This window comes from Melanerpes formicivorus, unplaced genomic scaffold, assembly GCF_026170545.1.
Source record: "Melanerpes formicivorus ecotype bairdi unplaced genomic scaffold, bMelFor1.0.p_v2 SCAF_9, whole genome shotgun sequence".
Taxonomy (NCBI): Eukaryota; Metazoa; Chordata; class Aves; order Piciformes; family Picidae; genus Melanerpes; species Melanerpes formicivorus.
In genome coordinates this window covers 8157914-8171684 of record NW_027142361.1, presented here as the reverse complement: position 1 = coordinate 8171684, position 13771 = coordinate 8157914, and the positions used below count along the sequence as shown (strand labels likewise).

At 43.2% G+C, this 13771-nt stretch overlaps 1 long non-coding RNA gene across 1 annotated transcript in view; it reads right to left on the bottom strand.

The window, feature by feature from the left end:
• Nucleotides 1-4703, bottom strand: part of LOC137443511 (uncharacterized) — a 42758-nt gene extending 38055 nt beyond the window's left edge. The window contains exons 1-2 of the long non-coding RNA XR_010987905.1: nt 4531-4703; nt 2135-2203 (exon numbers count right to left, since the gene is read on the bottom strand). This is a non-coding gene — a long non-coding RNA (uncharacterized lncRNA). The remainder of the gene's footprint in view (nt 1-2134; nt 2204-4530) is intronic.
• Nucleotides 4704-13771: the final 9068 nt, after the last annotated feature.

Sequence of the window (13771 nt, the reverse complement as noted above, 5' to 3'; positions counted from 1 at the left end):
TTGTGTTGTCCCACAACTGCAGATTCATCAGAAAGCTCCGGTCTGACAGACAGCTTCAGTTTTTGTCCATCTATTTCTACAGAAGCTACTCCAACAGCCCATTTGTAACCTCTAGGGTCTTTGAAACGCCCTTCTCTCAGAAAATCAATTCCCAAAATACAAGGTGCATCAGGTCCGGTCACAACTGTATGCTTCCTCCATTGTTTACCAGTTAAACTTATATTAACCTCCACCTTACTTAACTCTTGAGATCCACCAGTGACTCCCAGAATAGTTATAGACTCTGATCCCTGATAATTTGATGGCATTATGGTGCACTGAGCTCCTGTGTCAACCAAGGCCCTGTACTTCCGAAAGTGTGAAGTGCCAGGCCTCTGGATGTACACATCCCAATAGATTCTGTTATCTCTGTTATCCCTCTCCTCCCCCGGGCGGGAGGCAGGGCACCCCTAGTTATGGGGAACATGCCCACATGTGCATTGCACACAGTGTGCAGTGTTATAGCTTTGTATGTTATAACTGGAGCCACTGTTGGAGCTACTAGAGTTGTTCTGGGGAACTGTGGAAGTAACAGCTACCCTTCTGGTATTGCCACCTCGGGTTCTGCCACTTTGCAATTCCCTCAGTCTCCTGAAAAGATTAGAAGTTGATTGGCCATCCCACCGGTTCATGTTCTCACCAAACTGATCACGCAGAGTTATCCAAATAGTCCTACGTGACTGCCTTGGTGGTCTGTTTTGATTTGATCTGTTTTGGAATGACCTCCTTGGAGGACGTGTATTCCTGCCCTGCAACTAGGGTGGATACGCCTATGCAGAGCACTCATTTTTGAGACTCTCCAACTCCGATAGATCATCCTTCACTGAGAGTAATATGGGCCTTAAATTTTAGTTTAAATGCTATCTTTGAAAAATCTAATGTTTATCATATACACATTCCCTATTTTAAATTCCATATGACTGTAACAGAACAGAAGGGTTGAAAGCCTTTTACGGGAGAAAATAAAGTATAAAATTAAAATACCCAAAGCAGCTTCACTGTTTATGTATACAGACTTGCAAGTATTACATCATTAGTTTGCAAGGTAGGGAAGAATAATTTCCTGCACTGCAGAAACTGTCAAAGCTATGATTATTGCCTTTAATCTTAGTAAGTTTCCTTCCACTCTTCATACCCAGTTCACCCATCCAGTGAAATTAAACAGGAATACTGCTGTCTTTCAACTAAAATCCTTTGCCGCCTTTAATGAATCTCCGTACCTTCGAAACTCCACAGCTGCCAGCTGTATTTCTTTTGAACAAACATGCACATAATTAGCAAACACCTCTGTTAGACTGCCACTGAAATCCTTGGGTTTACTAGAGAACTGCAGACCTGCTTTGATAGAAAACCAGTCATCCTGCTGCCAGGTTGGGCTTGTTTTCACCTGCCACAAACTGAAGTTTTTGTAGTCATTTACACAAATATTTGTTGGATGTTTCTCAGGGCAGCTGAATCAAGGACAGCATTCATTGTTACTAAAGTAGGGCTAGCTTAAAGAGTATTCTCAATCCTCTATGGTTTCCATCTCTCCAAGAAATCAGCCAATGAACACCAGCATCTCAGATGGCCTTACTTCCCACAATAAACTAAGATACTCTTCCCTTTCAGATTGTTAAGTATTACATGCTACAATGGCCTAGCTCAAATGTCACGTCTGCTTTGTATTTCCCAGCAGTCCAGAAAGGGCTGGCAAACAGCAGCATCTTTGGGTCAGAACCACCTGAAGCATTTTTGTAACTTGTAGTCCCAGAGCCTTGTCACAATACTGACCACGACTTGGTCACATGTGAAGTGCAACACTGAGATCTCCTGTCTGTTCCCTGTATTTACCGTGGAGATTATGAGTAGCCAAATACCAGAGGCCCAACCTCTAATATTTAAAAAGGTGGTATGCACCTGACTATAAAGTTAATTCTCCTCTGTAGATAGGTCATGCAGAGTTGCTGCTGTACATTCTCTCAGGCAATGTAAAATATTAGGACAACTGTTATTATATAAAATCTCAAATAATACTGGACTTGTTCAACAAAGACTCACAATTCATGTATAAAAGAAACAAGGTACTTAACACAAAAGCTTGGATATGTCTTACCTAGAAATAAAGTAGTTCCAATTCACATTCAAAAACCCAAAGATGTGATGCTAAACATCCAATGTCTGTCTGTCAGGAAAAAACATTCAAGATTACACTTGAGGATCGCTGTGCTTTTCCCTCTCTCAATTGTCAGATGAAAATTCCTAGCTTTAAAAGGAAATATCCATGGACAATGGTGATTATTCTTTTCAAGTGGATTTGTAATATCTAAAAATTTAAGTAACAGCCCTCAAAAATGCTACTGGGTTGAAATGATCAAGTACTTAAACTGAATTTTATCCTATATAATTCTGCAGAAGAGATTCATTTTAATTTGAATTTTATAATGAGCTGTTGCCAAGGCTGGTACAATGAGAGAAAAGTAACATTCAACAGTACCGGTATGCATTAGATTAAGAAATAATAATGAAACAATGAAAATGCAAGTACAGTTCTAAAGCATTTAGCAATTTATTTTATTAGCTTATTTATTTCAAGCAATATTTACAATGAAAGGCTTGTTAAAAGTGGTTCTAATGTCAGAAATGAATTTTCCAATCTTTTCAAACTATTGAAATAAAGAATGCAATTTCAATGCTTAACAGCGATAATTTCATTCTGCAGATGTTGGTGGGGGCCATCTGACAGCGGGGACTGGGTCTTTCGTAAGGATCTACAGGCACAGCTATTCTTATGTGACTTTCATAGAAAAAAAAGTTTGTTCCCAGAATAAAGCCAACTTAAGAAAACTAAACGTGCTACAGAAAACCTTGGACATGAACTTCGATTTCATCCATAACCTCAACAAAGCTAATGTAACTCTACACTCTTCCCAAATGTTCTAGTTTACTATCCTTATGGATATGGAAACACCGAGGTCAAGTTGTCAGATCTATAAATCAGTTAGGGTTAGGATTAAGGTTAGGATTAGGGTTAGGTTTAGGATTATGGTCAGGGTTAGGGTTAGGGTTAGGGTCAGTGTTAGGATTAAGGTTAGGGTTAGGGTTAAGGTTAGGATTAAGGGTTAGGGTCAGGGTTAGGGTTAGGATTAGGGTTTAGGGTTAGGGTTAGGGTTAAGGTTAGGGTTAGGGTTAGGGTTAAGGTTAGGGTTAAGGTTAGGGTTAGGGTTAAGGGTAGGATTAGGGTTAGGGTAAGGATTAGGGTTAGGATTAGGGTTAGGATTAGGGTCAGGGTTAAGGTTAGGGTTTGTATTAAGGTTAGAATTAGGGTTAAGGTTCGGGTTAGGGTTAGGATCAGGATTAGCGTTAGGTTTAAGGTTAGGATTAGGGTTAGGATTAGGGTCAGGGTTAAGGTTAGGGTTTGTGTTAAGGTTAGAATTAGGGTTAAGGTTAAGGTTAGGGTTAGGGTTAGGATTAGGGTTAGGGTTAGGGTTAGGGTTTAGGGATAGGGTTAGGGTTAGGGTTAGGATTAGGGTTAGGGATAGGGTTATGGTTAGGGTCAGGGTTAGGATTAAGGTTAGAGTTGGGGTTAGGGTTAGGGTTAAGTTTAGGATTAGGGTTAGATTTAGGATTAGGGTTAAGGTTAGGGTTAGGGCTAGGGTTAGGGTTAGGGTTAGGTTTAGGTTTTGGGGTTAGGATTAGGGTTAAGGTTAGGATTAGGGGTAGGGTTAGGGACAGGGTTAGGGTTAGGATTAGGATTAGGTGCAAGTGTGTGCAAGTATTTTTTTCCCCTCTAAAAATACACTCCTTACTGAAAATTATAACAATTCATTATAAAAGCAGATTAAATTAAATCAGAATGTAACACTAATTTCCCAAGTAGAGCACCCACATAGGGAACTAATTAGGAATAGCTCCTCTGTGCAAACAAACCTTTGTACCAATTAGTAGCTGGTCAGGGAAGTCCCTTTCTCTAGAGGAAAAGAAGTCTATTTTCATCATTGCTTTATTTTGCTGCTGGCTGCAAACTCCCCCCAGTTCTGTAGTGACAGAAGGGGTTTAGAATCTGGTCAAGATTTATAGAGAAATTTAAAATCATGGTAGAAAACCTCAGGAGAAAAAAAAATCACACAAAAAAAAAATCACAAAATTACATCTTTGTAAGGGATGAGAACAAATCCCATTCTCTGACTAAGAGAGTTGTGTCCCAAGGGTTTCCACAGACTAGAACAATAAATGTGAAATGATTCAAAACAAACAGTGGAGTAAATGAAAATAGTACATGGGAAGAACAATTCTCAGTTAATGTTCTATAAGAAAAGCAAACAAATAAAAACCTCGAGGTGAGAATATTATGCCCAGATAGCATTTGAAAGCGTCAGCTAGGTGCAACAGTAAAACTACATAACAGGAAGCCATTCAAGGGAGGCTGAGTATTCATTTATCATTTATGACGTCCAAATCTGCTAGAAAGTTGCTCTGTGCAAGACAAGAAGTACCCGAGTTGACTCTTACCTTGTTAAGGATGATCCAAAGCCTTCCCAATAATTAGACTGAAGCTTCAATCTGTGGATTTTAAAATTTGTTTTAAAAACATGTTATTAACAACACTGCTTTAGTTACTATGTAAAAATCAGAAAACTTTCTTAAATGCCTTCAAAATATAGTAACTCCCTCCCTTTTTGTTTTTTTTTACAGTAATGCATGCTGCTGCCAAGCTATCTTCTGTTGTGCATTACACCCAGAGCAACAGGTCAATTAATCTCATAGAACAGTGCATGAGGATAGTGGGCTACCATGATCACATTTAGGACGCTTGGTTAACTCTGGAGACTGATGCAGCCTAGATGGGAAAGAAGCAGGGAAGGAAGCAGAAAACAAGCAAAGCAGAACACTTCAGGACTAGGAAAGAACTAGAAGCACATCATGAAGTCTGGAAAACCACTATTTCCAACAGAATGACCATGTAGGAAGAGACAACTTTTGACCCTCCAGCCCCACTGAGTTACAAAAATCAGCTCTAGATACTACAGTTCTCTACAGCACTTAACTGGATAAAGATAAACAAAAACATGACCCCTTTCCTCTTGACCCAAGAACAACAAAACTGACGAGTCTGATTAAATGAGCATCAATGAGAAAGTTTCAATGAGGGTATTCCACTTATCTCAGACCATGTTAACTCCCTAGCTAATAAGCATTCAGGTATTTTCCAAGCTTCATGTAATTGAAGTTAAATACAAAGAGTGGTTCATTTATTTAGAATAGAATAAACCAAACCAGGTTGGAAGAGACCTTCAAGATCATCGCGTCCAACCCATCAACCAATCCAACCCACCTAAACAACTAACCCATGGCACCAAGCACCCCATCAAGTCTCCTCCTGAACACCTCCAATGACGGCGACTCCACCACCTCCTTGGGCAGCCCATTCCATAGCGCAATCTCTGCCTTTTCCTCATCCTTTGATACAACATTTCCCTCCATGTCAACCAAGAAGTGGAGGTTGTCCTTCCCCTTCCTCTTGCTATTAATATATTTATAGAAGGACATTTTGTTGCCCTTCACAGTAGAGGCCAGTTTAAGTTCCAAATGTGCTTTTGCCTCCCTAATTTTCTTCCTACATGATTTAGCAACATCCTTAAACATTCCGTGAGTTGCCTCACCTTTCTTCCAAAGATGATACACCCTCTTTTTTTCTCTTAGTTCTATTAAAAGTTCATTAACCATCCAGGCTGGCCGTCTGCCCCGGCGGCTCATCTTCCGGCACATTGGCACAGCCTTTATTATTAGAATAAACCTTTATTAGAATAAACCAAACCAGGTTGGAAGAGACCTTCAAGATCATTGTGTCCAACCCATCAACCAATCCAACCCACCTAAACAACTAACCCATGGCACCAAGCACCCCATCAAGTCTCCTCCTGAACACCTCCAATGACGGCGACTCCACCACATCCTTGGGCAGCCCATTCCATAGTGCAATCTCTGCCTTTTCCTCATCCTTTGATACAACATTTCCCTCCATGTCAACCAAGAAGTGGAGTGTGGCCGGTTGACGTTGCCCCCTTAAGAAAGGGAACATGGTGGACGGAAGTTGGTAAACGGAAGGAATAGTCTAAACTAATTTCATTGGACGAGTGGGAGGAAGCACTTTATGAGCTGGGACTATACTGGACATTTCCAGCACTTCTCAGTCAGTCTTGCTTCCGTCTTTGCTTCGTGCAGCAGCTTTGCATGTGCTGGGCTTTCTGCCAAGGCCTCGGCCTTGAAAACCAGATAACAGGCCTGTATACTAACTCCCTTCCAATTAACACGAACTGCTTCTAACTTTTTTTTCCTCTCTTCTCTTTCTCTTTCTATCCCATTCTGGGGAAAGGGGGGGAAGAGAGGGGAGAGCGGAGGTGGGGGACCCCTCTCTGCCGAGGGGGGCACTCTCATTTCTGTGTTACTCTGTTGTATATCTTTGTATATATTGTAGATATTGTAAATTTGTAAATAATCCCCTGCAAACCCTACATCGCTTTGTAAATATAGCTCCACTGCTTTGCTAATTCAGCTTACGAGTTTTTTTTTCCTTTCCCTTCAATTTTTTTTCCCTTTTACTTTACAAAGGGGGAAGGGAGGAGGCTTCTCGGCCTTACCCTTCCACCCACCACATTTTTTTTATTGGCGCCCAACGTGGGGCAGATAATTAGTTTAATTTATTATTTCATTGATTTAGTGTTTTCCAGCTGAATTAGCAAACATGAAGGTATTGTGGTTTGTGGAGCGATTATTCTTTTCAATTTTTGGGGCTCTGGTTTACAGGTATTGTTTGGGTTTGATTTTGGATTACCTGGGTAAATATTTGGTGCGGACAATTTATATGTGGGTTATGTATAAAGTTAAACTATGGTATGGAAAATGTATTAATTTATTATGGCCAGTGAGATACAGGAATGTTACCTCCACCACTCTCCCAATTGAGATAAAGAGTTTTAAGATTCCGCCTGAGGAGACAGTAACTTTAGGTGATGCCTGGGATCCAAAGGTGATTTATCTCATGTCTATAATTCTGCTGCTGGTGATAATTATCGTGTATCTCCTGATTTCTTTACGGCGAGAGAGAAAGGTGTCCAGGGCGTGTTTTGTTATTAAAACTAGGTCAAAAAGAAAACGCCGTGGCTCTCGATCAGTCCCAGAGTCATCTAGTGACGAGGACTGTGGAGAACCTGTGTCAGTTAAAAAGAAGGCTAAAAAGTTAATTGGTAAGGCAGCTCTAAATGACTTTGCTGATTCTGGCAAGCAGCCAAGGGCATCGGCTGGTATCAACATGGCACCTACTCCTTCTCCTACTCCTTCTTCTTCGTCTTCTTCTCCGTCGGCCATTAATGGAGCAACATCACTTCCACCCACTCCCTCGGTGGGACCGGAAGTCACTGCCCCAGCAGCTGATTTATCTCAGGACTTGTCAGCTTCTATTAAGGTGGCTGTAAATTCAAACACAGCTCCAGTTAAGGTGGCTCCTTTAAAGACTAGAGCTGGAAAGGGCAAAGATGGAGAAGAAGAGGAGGAGACTGATCCTGGTGAGGGGCCCTCTACTCTAAAAGATCCTGCTCAGGAGGAAGAGAAGGTTTGTTTTAAAGATCTAGCTAACCTCGTGAGATCAAAGCAGGATAGAGATGAAGCTAGGAAGGCAGCTGGCAAAGGTGGTTCTCAGCTTAAAGAGATCCTTAGGAGAATGACAGCAGGATTTTATGGGCAAAGAATTCAGGGAGACGAGGAGGAAGATGATATTACGGACTGTTCGTCACCACGGGAGGAATTGAGAAATGTCCGTAAAGATTTCACCAGGGCAGATAAGGAGCCAGTTCTAGCTTGGCTTAGTAGATGTTATGATACAGGTGCTTCAGCTCTAACAGTTGGAGACAAGTCAGCAGCTCAGTTAGGAACTCTCTCAAGGGACAATGGAATAGATAGACATCTAGGCGAAGCTCTCGGTAAGGTTAATCTGTGGATACGCCTTTTAATAGCGGTTGCCCTGAGATACCCTTCCCGAGATGATCTTCCCTGGAATCCTAAACCCTGGACTACCATAGATGAGGGAATTAAGCGCTTGAGAGAATTTGCTGTTAGAGAGCTACTCTATGGTGAACATGAAACTATGAATCCTGATGACGTTCCTGTGGGTATTGGTCTTGCTAAAAAGATCATCAAACTTGCTCCTTCCAATTATGCAAACATTCTGGCAAGCAGAATTGTGTCAAGAAGTTATGGTGGAGCTTCTCCCACGGTTGGCCAATTCAGTGATCAAATGAGACAATTGGAGGATAGCATGACACGTGGTTCTTTGGTTTCAGCCATTGAAACTCTGTCTGGAAAAATTGAGAATTGCATGAGAGAGTTAAAAGATGAATTTAGAAATTCCATATCCCAATTGGCACAAAGGGATAATTTCAATTCTCCCTCCAGGTGGGTACAAGTTTCATCTGTGAGGAATACACGTCCTCCAAGGAGGTCATTCCAAAACAGGACATTCCAAAATAGGTCATTCCAAAACAGACCACCAAGGCAATCACGTAGAACTATTTGGATAACTCTGCGTGATCAGTTTGGTGAGAACATGAACCGCTGGGATGGCCAACCAACTTCTAATCTTTTCAGGAGACTGAGGGAATTGCAAAGTGGCAGAACCCGAGGTAGCAATACCAGAAGGGTAGCTGTTACTTCCACAGTTCCCCAGAACGACTCTTATGGCTCCAACAGTGGCTCCAGTTATAACATGCAAAGTTATAACCCTGCACAATATGTGCAATGCACGTGTGCGCATGTTCCCCATAACTAGGGGTGCCCTGCCTCCCGCCAGGGGGAGGAGAGGGATAACAGAGATAATAGAATCTATTGGGATGTGTACATCCAGTGGCCTGGCACTTCACAATTTCGGAAGTACAGGGCCTTGGTTGACACAGGAGCTCAGTGCACCATAATACCATCAAATTATCAGGGATCAGAGTCTATAACTATTTTGGGAGTCACTGGTGGATCTCAAGAGTTAAGTAAGGTAGAGGTTAATATAAGTTTAACTGGTAAACAATGGAGGAAGCATACAGTTGTGACCGGACCTGATGCACCTTGTATTTTGGGAATTGATTTTCTGAGAGAAGGGCGTTTCAAAGACCCTAGAGGTTACAAATGGGCTTTTGGAGTAGCTTCAATAGAAATTGATGGACAAAAATTGAAGCTATCTGCCAGACCTGAACTTTCTGATGAATCTGCAGTTGTGGGACAACATAAGATACAGGACATTAAATTGCCGGTTGCTTCTCAGACTGTGCATCACAGACAATACAGAACCAACCGTGACTCTTTGTTGCCCATTCAGAATCTGATTCGTCAGTTGGAGAGTCAGAAAGTCGTCAGCAAAACTCATTCACCTTTCAACAGTCCAGTGTGGCCTGTGCGGAAGCAGAATGGAGACTGGCGTCTGACAGTAGACTACCGAGCCCTGAATGAAGTGACACCACCTATGAGTGCAGCAGTACCAGATATGATGGAGCTACAGTATGAGCTGGAATCCAAAGAGGCCAAATGGTATGCTACCATAGACATTGCTAATGCATTTTTCTCTATTCCCATAGCAGAGGAATGCAGGCCTCAGTTTGCTTTCACCTGGAGAGGAATCCAGTACACTTTCAACAGGCTGCCAATGGGCTGGATCCACAGCTCAAGCATCTGTCATGCAGTGATCCACGATGCTCTGGAGAAAGGAGGCGCTCCAGAACACATCCAGTTCATCGATGACATCATCGTCTGGGGTAAAACTGCTGAGGAAGTCTTTGAGAAAGGTAACAAAATCATTGACATTCTTCTGGATGCAGGTTTTGCCATCAAGCGAGACAAGGTGAAAGGACCTACCACAGAAATTCAGTTTCTGGGAGTGAGGTGGCAAGATGGACGCCGACACATTCCAGTGGATGTGGTAAATAGAGTCTCTACCATGGCAAGTCCCACAAACAAGCAAGAGACCCTACGTTTCTTGGGGATAGTGGGATTTTGGAGACTGCACATTCCTGGATACAGTCAGATTGTGAAACCTCTGTATGATGTGACTCGAAAGAGAAACCATTTCCACTGGGGACCTGAACAACAAGCAGCCTTTGACCAGATAAAGCAAGAGGTAATTCAAGCAATGGGTCTGGGACCTGTCCGAGATGGTCCAGACATTAAGAACATTTTGTACACGGCTGCAAGTGACAATGGTCCAACCTGGTGCTTGTGGCAAAGAGCTCCAGGTGAGACACGTGGACGACCTCTTGGTTTCTGGAGTCGAGGTTACAGAGGTTCAGAGGCTAACTATACTCCAACAGAGAAAGAAATCTTAGCTGCCTATGAAGGAGTAAAAGCATCTTCTGAAGTGATTGGAACTGAATCACAACTTCTTCTAGCTCCCAGATTACCAGTTTTGAATTGGATGTTCAAAGGCAAAGGATCCACACCACATCATGCCACAGACTCAACCTGGTCCAAGTGGATGGCTCTGATAACACAGAGAGCTCGAATGGGAAATCTTGAAAGACCTGGTCTAGTGGAGGTGATCTCAAGTTGGCCTGAGGGTATCAACTGTGCCAAACCTCCAGAGGAGAAAGTAACTCGTGCTGAGGAAGCTCCGCCTTACAATGACCTTTCTGATGATGAAAAGAAATATGCTCTGTTCACAGACGGTTCCTGTCGTCTTGTTGGAAACAAGCGAAGGTGGAAGTCTGCAGTGTGGAGTCCAACACGCCGAGTTGCAGAGGCGAAAGATGGAGAAGGAGAATCCAGTCAGTTCGCAGAGGTAAAAGCTGTCCAGCTAGCTCTCGACGTAGCTGAACGTGAGAGATGGCCAAAGCTTTATCTCTACACCGACTCATGGATGGTAGCCAATGCTCTATGGGGTTGGCTAAAGAACTGGAAGAAGAGTGGTTGGCAGAGGAAAGGAAAACCCATTTGGGCAGCCAACCTGTGGCAGGACATTGCTGACCGAATCGAGAGAATTCCAGTGAAAGTGAGACACATCGATGCTCACATTCCTAAGAGCAAAGCTACTGAGGAACAGCAACACAACCATCAGGCAGATCTAGCTGCAAGAGTTTCTCAAGTAGACATGGACTCTAATCTTGATCTCGACTGGAAACACCGAGGTGAGATATTCTTAGCTCGGTGGGCTCACGATTCGTCAGGACATCAAGGCAGAGATGCAACATACCAATGGGCTCGTGACAGATCCATAGACATTTCCATGGATGCTATCACGCAAGTCATCCATGACTGTGACATTTGTGCTGCTATTAAGCAGGCGAAACGACTTAAGCCCTTGTGGTATGGTGACAGATGGTCCAAGTACAAGTATGGTGAAGCTTGGCAGATTGACTACATCACTCTACCATGTTCTCGTTCTGGTAAGCAATACGTGCTTACTATGGTAGAGGCAAACACTGGATGGTTGGAAACTTATCCAGTTCCACATGCAACTGCACGCAACACCATTCTCGGTCTGGAGAGACAGATCCTGTGGAGACACGGAACTCCAGAGAGGATCGAGTCAGACAACGGAACTCATTTCAAGAACAACCTTGTAAAGAACTGGGCAAAAGAGCACGGTATTGAGTGGATATTCCACATTCCCTACTATGCACCAGCTTCAGGGAAGATTGAACGCTACAACGGTTTGTTGAAGACCACTCTCAAAGCCATGGGAGGTGGATCTTTGAAAAACTGGGAAAAACATTTAGCACAAGCAACCTGGCTGGTAAATAGTAGAGGTTCAGTGAACCGAGCTGGACCTGCACATTCAGATTTGCTACGGAAAGTAGAGGGTGATAGAGTTCCTGTTGTTAGAGAAAAGAACCTGTTAGGTAAAACTGTTTGGGTATTTTCACCCTCAGGAGAGGCTAAACCTGTCCGAGGGGTGGTTTCAGCTGAAGGTCCGGGTCACACTTATTGGGTAATGCAAGAGAATGGTGAAATTCAGTGTATTCCACAAAGAAATTTAACTTTAGCTGAAAGAGGTTAACTTTGAACTGCTGTACAGCTACATCGCGTCCAGAGGAAGAATCAACAAGGAATCTACGGTGCACGAACCCTGAGATCCCTGAGAGCCCTGAGTCAACTAAGAGACCCTGAGATTTCCCTGTTTCCCTTTTCTTCGCTTCGTCAGCGAAGAAATGAACTGTTTTCCATTTTTCTCATTTTCTGATTTTCTTGGACTTTTGAATCATCTACATCTGAGCATAGCCGGAATGGACTATGAACTTTACTCACGAACTGTAAATATCGTTTTGGATTGGATGGACAGTATGAACAGCCAATGAAATTGTTTAGAAGGGGTGGACTGTGGCCGGTTGACGTTGCCCCCTTAAGAAAGGGAACATGGTGGACGGAAGTTGGTAAACGGAAGGAATAGTCTAAACTAATTTCATTGGACGAGTGGGAGGAAGCACTTTATGAGCTGGGACTATACTGGACATTTCCAGCACTTCTCAGTCAGTCTTGCTTCCGTCTTTGCTTCGTGCAGCAGCTTTGCATGTGCTGGGCTTTCTGCCAAGGCCTCGGCCTTGAAAACCAGATAACAGGCCTGTATACTAACTCCCTTCCAATTAACACGAACTGCTTCTAACTTTTTTTTCCTCTCTTCTCTTTCTCTTTCTATCCCATTCTGGGGAAAGGGGGGGAAGAGAGGGGAGAGCGGAGGTGGGGGACCCCTCTCTGCCGAGGGGGGCACTCTCATTTCTGTGTTACTCTGTTGTATATCTTTGTATATATTGTAGATATTGTAAATTTGTAAATAATCCCCTGCAAACCCTACATCGCTTTGTAAATATAGCTCCACTGCTTTGCTAATTCAGCTTACGAGTTTTTTTTTCCTTTCCCTTCAATTTTTTTTCCCTTTTACTTTACAAAGGGGGAAGGGAGGAGGCTTCTCGGCCTTACCCTTCCACCCACCACATGGAGGTTGTCCTTTCCCTTCCTCTTGCTATTAATATATTTATAGAAGGACATTTTGTTGTCCTTCACAGCAGAGGCCAGTTTAATTTCCAAATGTGCTTTTGCCTCCCTAATTTTCTTCCTACATGATTTAGCAACATCCTTAAACATTCCGTGGGTTGCCTCACCTTTCTTCCAAAGATGATACACCCTCTTTTTTTCTCTTAGTTCTATTAAAAGTTCATTAACCATCCAGGCTGGCCGTCTGCCCCGGCAGCTCATCTTCCAGCACATTGGCACAGCCTTTATTATTAGAATAAACCTTTATTAGAATAAACCAAACCAGGTTGGAAGAGACCTTCAAGATCATCGTGTCCAACCCATCAACCAATCCAACCCACCCAAACAGCTAACCCATGGCACCAAGCACCCCATCAAGTCTCCTTCTGAACACCTTCAATGACGGCGACTCCACCACCTCCCCGGGCAACCCATTCCATAGCGCAATCACTCTTTCTGTATAGAACTTCTTCCTAACATCCAACCTGAACCTCCCCTGGTGCAGCCTGAGACTGTGTCCTCTTGTTCTGGTACTGGCTGCCCGGGAGAAGAGACCATCATCCACCTGTCTACAACCTCCCTTCAGGTAGTTGTAGAGAGTGATAAGGTCACCCCTGAGTCTCCTCTTCTCCAGGCTAAGCAGCCCCAGCTCCCTCAGCCTCTCCTCATAGGGCTTGTGTTCCAAACCCCTCAACAACTTTGTTGCTCTTCTCTGGGCTCGTTCCAGCAAGTCAACATCCTTCCTAAACTG